The 6,000-nt window shown below is 41.8% G+C and overlaps 1 long non-coding RNA gene across 1 annotated transcript; it reads left to right on the forward strand.

Moving 5' to 3' along the window:
* The first annotated feature begins 1,780 nt into the window (after positions 1–1,780).
* LOC141046865 (uncharacterized) lies at positions 1,781–3,018 on the forward strand. The gene is made up of 2 exons (XR_012219687.1): positions 1,781–1,989; positions 2,152–3,018. It is a non-coding gene; the product is annotated as an uncharacterized lncRNA (long non-coding RNA).
* The last annotated feature ends 2,982 nt before the right edge of the window (positions 3,019–6,000 follow it).

Genomic DNA, 6,000 nt, shown 5'->3' on the forward strand with positions numbered 1-6,000 from the left:
GTTGAGTTTATGGGACCTTTGTCTATACTGTACTGTTCCTTTATCAATTTTTTAGATAAGAATTCCATACTGTTAGGTGAAGAACTGGTGCTACCCTTCTTCACATTGAGGCATCATCCTACCATTGTGATCAGAAGCCCTATAACCCGGCTTCATTGTTAGGATGCAGGATTTATATAAATTAGCTCTACTGGGGTCTTAAAAGTGCAGGCATTGAGGAAGAAGTACAAAATCAGCAGGCAAATGAGTAGTCAGAAACAAGCAAAGGTCAGGGCAGGCAGCAGTGCAGAAACATAACCGGAAACAACCATAAAACCAAAGAAAAAAACGACCCACAGTCCATATAGTGCAGAATAATATACATTTTTATTAGTATCACAGATTAATAACCGGAAACAAGCAGAGGTCAGGGCAGGCGGCAGTGCAGAAACATAATCCATTGAGCAAGCTGAGGTCAGGGCAGGCGGCAGTGCAGAAACATAATCCATTGAGCAAGCTGAGGTCAGGGCAGGCGGCAGTTCAAAAACATAATCCATTGAGCAAGCAGAGGTCAGGCAGGGGGCAGTGCAGAAACATAATCCATTGAGCAAGCAGAGGTCAGGGCAGGCGGCAGTTCAAAAACATTATCCATTGAGCAAGCAGAGGTCAGGGCAGGCGGCAGTTCAAAAACATAATCCATTGAGCAAGCAGAGGTCAGGGCAGGCGGCAGTTCAAAAACATAATCCATTGAGTAAGCAGAGGTCAAGGCAGGCGGCAGTGCAGAAACAATCCATTGAGCAAGCAGAGGTCAGGCAGGCGGCAGTTCAAAAACATAATCCATTGAGCAAGCAAAGGTCAGGGCTGGCGGCAGTGTAGATGCATAACTTTAAACAAGCAGAGGTCAGGGCAGGCGGCAGTATAGAAACATAATCCATTGATCAAGCCATAGTCAAAACCGGAAAATCTGTCTGAGAAGCAGCTGTGCAGAAGATGGTATGTGCTCGCCACTACATTTTCCGCCGGCTAAATCAAAGTGTCGCGGAATTCTCTTCTCGGGAGAATGATCTTCCTAGGACTTGGAAGGAAACCCAAATCTCTCTTGTAGGCACGTTGTACATCCTGTGGGCTCATCAGCATTACTTGCATGATCTTTCCAGTGGTATAGCTGACTGGCAGGTGTGGTGTAGGATTGTAGCCTTGTTTAGCAGTCACCTTAATACGCGGTTGATGGTCGTAAGGCATACTGAGGAGTATACGTGCTTGAGAGGGAGTTAGCTCCATCCAGGTGCATGGGGATGGGCTCCTGGGCAATGTGGCTGTTGTCTCTTCCTCATCTACTGTTCTGGTGAGTATCAGGCGTTCCTTCATACCCTCTGGCTCTGCGCTGATGTGTGCTGCAGGTTGTACGAATCGGCCTATTTCGGGCATTGTAGGATATGGTGGTGGACTTTTCAGTCTGGAATATCGGTCCTTTGCCTTTTCTGGTGTTTTGAACAGGCATTTAATAAATGACACGATATAATAAAGCACTGCCATCACATACCCCGTGAAGCCAGTTGGCCTTTGGTGGTGTTCAGGCCTCTGACTGTATAGGGATGTCCTGGCATGTGGGAGACGTCTCCGTGGTTGGAACTTTCCTCCAGCTACGGGTGCAGCCATTAGGCTGCCTTCCCCTCCACACACACAAAAGTGTGTGCGGATGGTAGAAAACACTCCCAAAAAAAAGAAATAAAAGTAAAAAAAATAAACAAAACAAGTAAAAAGTGATTTACAAGTCGCTCTGGGTTAGCCCTCCGTCAGGCGCAATAGATCTGACAGGCACACAGTAATTAGTTTCACTTCTCTCTCCTTGCCCACTTATTAGAAAACCCCACCCCTCCTAGTTATCTCCTGACTCTACAGGCTCTGTGAAACCTGATATCACAGTGACTCAGCAGACCTTCTAGTGAGCAGATATCAACACTTTGGCTTCTCAGGCACATTGCGCCTGATTTCAACACAAATTGAAAGGTTAGTATTTTCTTTTTTTATTCATCACGATTGTGTATTTAGCTTGTTTTATGAAGGATTAATGCTAAGTTAGTGTACATAAGTACTGTTTTCTTAGACAAAAGGAGGGTGGCTTCTAAGGCACATTGCGCCCTAACACATACTCTTTCTCTCTTGCTTCAGATTTTCTGCTGCAATGGCCAGAAAACAGTATGATTCATCTAAACCCCTTCATTTAGAAGAAATGAAGATTTTTTTGTTAGAAGATGATGAGGAAGAACCAGCAGTAACTGAGGATTTAGAGGAATCTAGTGACATTTCATCTGAAGATGAGGTAGCAGAATGTAACACTGATTCTGGAACAGAGCAGGATGGTGATGACACGGATACAGAGGAAACAGACACAGATCTAGCTTATTATTTGGGCAAAGATAAAAATACAAAGTGGAACAAAAAGGCACCCAAGAACAAACAGCGCAGAGAATCCCACAATATTATTACACATCTTCCTGGAGTTATTGGAAGTGCTAGAAAAGCTAAAACTGCAGTGGAATGTTGGAGTAATCTAATTACAGATAGCATGTTGGAAACTATTGTTCGGTTCACTAACCAGTATATTGACACAATCAAAGAGCAATTCTCCAGAGAGAGGGACATCACAAACACTGATGTGATTGAACTCAAGGCATTTATTGGCTTGTTATACCTAGCTGGTGCTTTCAGAGCAAATAGGCAAAGTTTGGAGGAGCTGTGGGGGACAGACGGTGATGGCATCGAAAAATTCAGCCTTGTGATGAATCTGAAACGATTCAAAGTCCTGATCCGTTGCCTCCGTTTCGATGATCTTCTGCTGCAATTGAAACCACTGAAGATGAGTAGAAAATAATTAAGTAACATCTAAGTGCAATATCCTTTAAGTTTTTTTCCATAATTTTATATTTAAGCAATAGTTAAGTAAAGATAACTGGAGCCTATTTGGCGGTACTACCGAAAAGTGGTACTTTTAGTTTTAATAAGTTTATGGTTAATAAATGTTTTTTTTGCATCTGATTTGGTGTAATCTCTTTTAATACATTCCTATGAAGGTCACTGACTACTTCTATAGTCCTGAAATTGAAATATGTAGCTACTATAGGTGGTTTTCTGACCTGTGCTTGTCAGGCACATTGCGCATGAACTGAGGAGAATCTATATTGCGCCTGACGGAGGGTTAGTGTTCAGCTCTCCTCTCTATCTCTGCTTGCCTCGCACTGACCGTTCTTGCGGAACATTCCATGACTCGTGGACAACGCTTCTGTGATGTCATAAAGACGAACATGGCAATGGGTCTAATATAGGAGAACTAGTTATGTTACCCATGGCAGACCATCCAATACCAGCTGCCACTGTACGGATAGGGGTTAGCTGGATTGGGATGAGATGTATAAAAACTTACCGGTACAAGAGCCCAAGTCATTGCTTTATTTACTGTTTTTGCTTTTTTACCTGTTTACAGGCAAATCTTTCTATTTGATATTTTCAAACCTGTATAATTCTGTATCCTCATATGTGAGATAACGTGATGTATCTATTGTCAGCTCCTTCTAGGAATGTCTCCTCCTCTCTTCCCGGTAACACGGATCACCCGTGATGGGCACAGACCATTGCTGTAGTCGGAATTATTTCATATAGCTTCAGAATAAATGTTAAATAATATTGTATTTTTTCCATATAATTGGCTCAGATCACTTTTTTTAATTTGTCTGTAATTCTAAGTAGTGATAAAAAATAAATAACCCCAAGTGTGAACCTGGTGTAGAACGTACAAATTGTCCAGAGTCTCTCCTGGGCCATGTTCACACGTGCAGAAGTGCTGCATTGTTTCCATAGGTATTCGCACTAAAGCAATCAAAACTTTTTATTGTATTTTTTTGTGGCAGTTTTTTCGAATGCATTTTTTTAGTAGAGGAATGCTTCAGTTCCACAATTGGAGACTTCATTGGAATTTTGCATGCGTTTTTTATGCTCTCCATATACTATAGTGGAAAATATTAAACAAAAGCATCAAAAAGTTCACACTTCTGCTGCACCATTAGCCCCTGTATGTAGTACAGCTTAGGCCTCTTTCACACTTCAGTTTTTTGCATCAGTTCAAATCCGCCAAAAAGGCAGACAAGCGGATCCGTTCTGAACTGATGTGAACGGATGGCACAGGATCCGTTTTCAGAAGGATCCTGAAAATGAGGAAATTTAAAGGAAACGCTGGTCGGGAAGGAGAGAGAGAGAGAGAGTAACGTTTGGCGGATCCTCAAAAAAAACGGATGAAACGGACAGCCATCCGTCACAATCCGCCATTAATGCAAGTCAATGGGGAAAAAACGGATCCTCAAAAAAAAATTGAGGATCCGTTTTTTGTCAAAACCTGACGGATCGTGACTGATTGCAAAAAACTGAAGTGTGGAAGGGGCCTTAGGGAGCGATAAATGAAGTGAAAAGAAAAGTAAAACAACAAAAAAAGATTTAAACAAATATGAAAAAAAAACTCATAAAAGTTCAATTTTCCTCCATTGAAAATGAACATAAAAAAAAATGTCAAGTGATATCGTCGCATCCAGCAAAGTCCAAGCTATCAAAATATAAAAATAATTAACCCAATTGGTAAACACAAAAAATTTAAAAACGCCAACATTGCGGTATTTTTTGGTCGCTGCAATACCACTTAACCCCTTACCTACAATTGACGTAATATTCCGTCCATGTGACCATGGACCTAATTACCATGGACGGAATATTACGTCATCGCGATCAGCGGCGCCCACGTGGTGAGCGCCGCTGATCGCGGCCGAGTGTCAGCTAATTATCATAGCTGACACCCGGCACAATGTGTCAGGGGCGGTTACGGACCGCCCCCGACACGTTAACCCCTTGCACACCGCGATCAAACATGATCGCGGTGTACCGGGGGTTAAAGGGAAGCATCGTCAGGGAGGGGGCTCCCTCCGTGCTTCCCTGAGCCCCCACGGCAGCACAATGTGCAGCGCTGCTGCGGAGGACTCCTTTCCTGCAGGTCCCCGGATCCAATATGGCGGGGGCCTGCAGGAAGCTGGCTTCCTCAGTGCCTGCAAAGTGCAGGCATGAGGAAGCCTGTGCAGTGCCTGACAGATCGCTGATCTGTCACAGTGATCTGTGATGTGACAGATCAGCGATCTGTCACAGGACAGTGATGTCCCCCATGGGACATTGTAATAAAGTAAAAAAAAAATAAAAAAAAGTGTAAAAATAATTTAAAAAAAATCGCCAAATAAATTAAAAAAAAAAAAAAAATATTCCCCAATAAATTCATTTTTTGGAAATAAAAAAAACAAAACAATAAAAGTACACATATTTGGTATCGCCGCGTCCATAACGACCCGCCCTATAAAACTGTCCCAATAGTTAACCCCTTAAGTGAACCCCTTAAAAAATAAAAATAAAAAACGAAGCAAAAAATAATGATTTATTATCATACTGCCGAACAAAAAGTGCAATAACGCGCGATCAAAAAGATGCATACAAATATCCATGGTACCGCTGAAAACGTCATCTTGTCCCGTAAAAAATGAGCCACCATACAGCATCATCAGCGAAAAAATAAAAAAGTTATAGCTCGCAGAATAAAGTGATGCAAAAATAATTATTTTTTATATAAAATTATTTTCATTGCATAAAAGCGCCAAAACATAAAAAAACCACCTAAATGAGGTATCGCTGTAACCGTACTGACCCGAAGAATAAAACTGCCTTATAAATTTTACCGCACCCGGAACGGCGTAAACGCACCACCCAAAAGAAATTCATGAAACGCTGGTTTTTGTAAATTCTGCGTCCCAAAAAACGAAATAAAAAGCGATCAAAAAATGTCACATGCCCGAACATGATACCAATAAAAGCGTCAACTCGTCCCGCAAAAAATAAGACCTCACATGACTCGGTGGGTCAAAATATGGAAAAATTATAGCTCTCAATATGTGGTGATGCAAAAACTATTTTTACAATAAAAAGCGTCTTTTAGCG

The sequence above is a fragment of the Dendrobates tinctorius genome, unplaced genomic scaffold, assembly GCF_039654945.1.
Source record: "Dendrobates tinctorius isolate UK_male_01 unplaced genomic scaffold, ASM3965494v1 ptg000123l, whole genome shotgun sequence".
Classification (NCBI taxonomy): domain Eukaryota; kingdom Metazoa; phylum Chordata; class Amphibia; order Anura; family Dendrobatidae; genus Dendrobates; species Dendrobates tinctorius.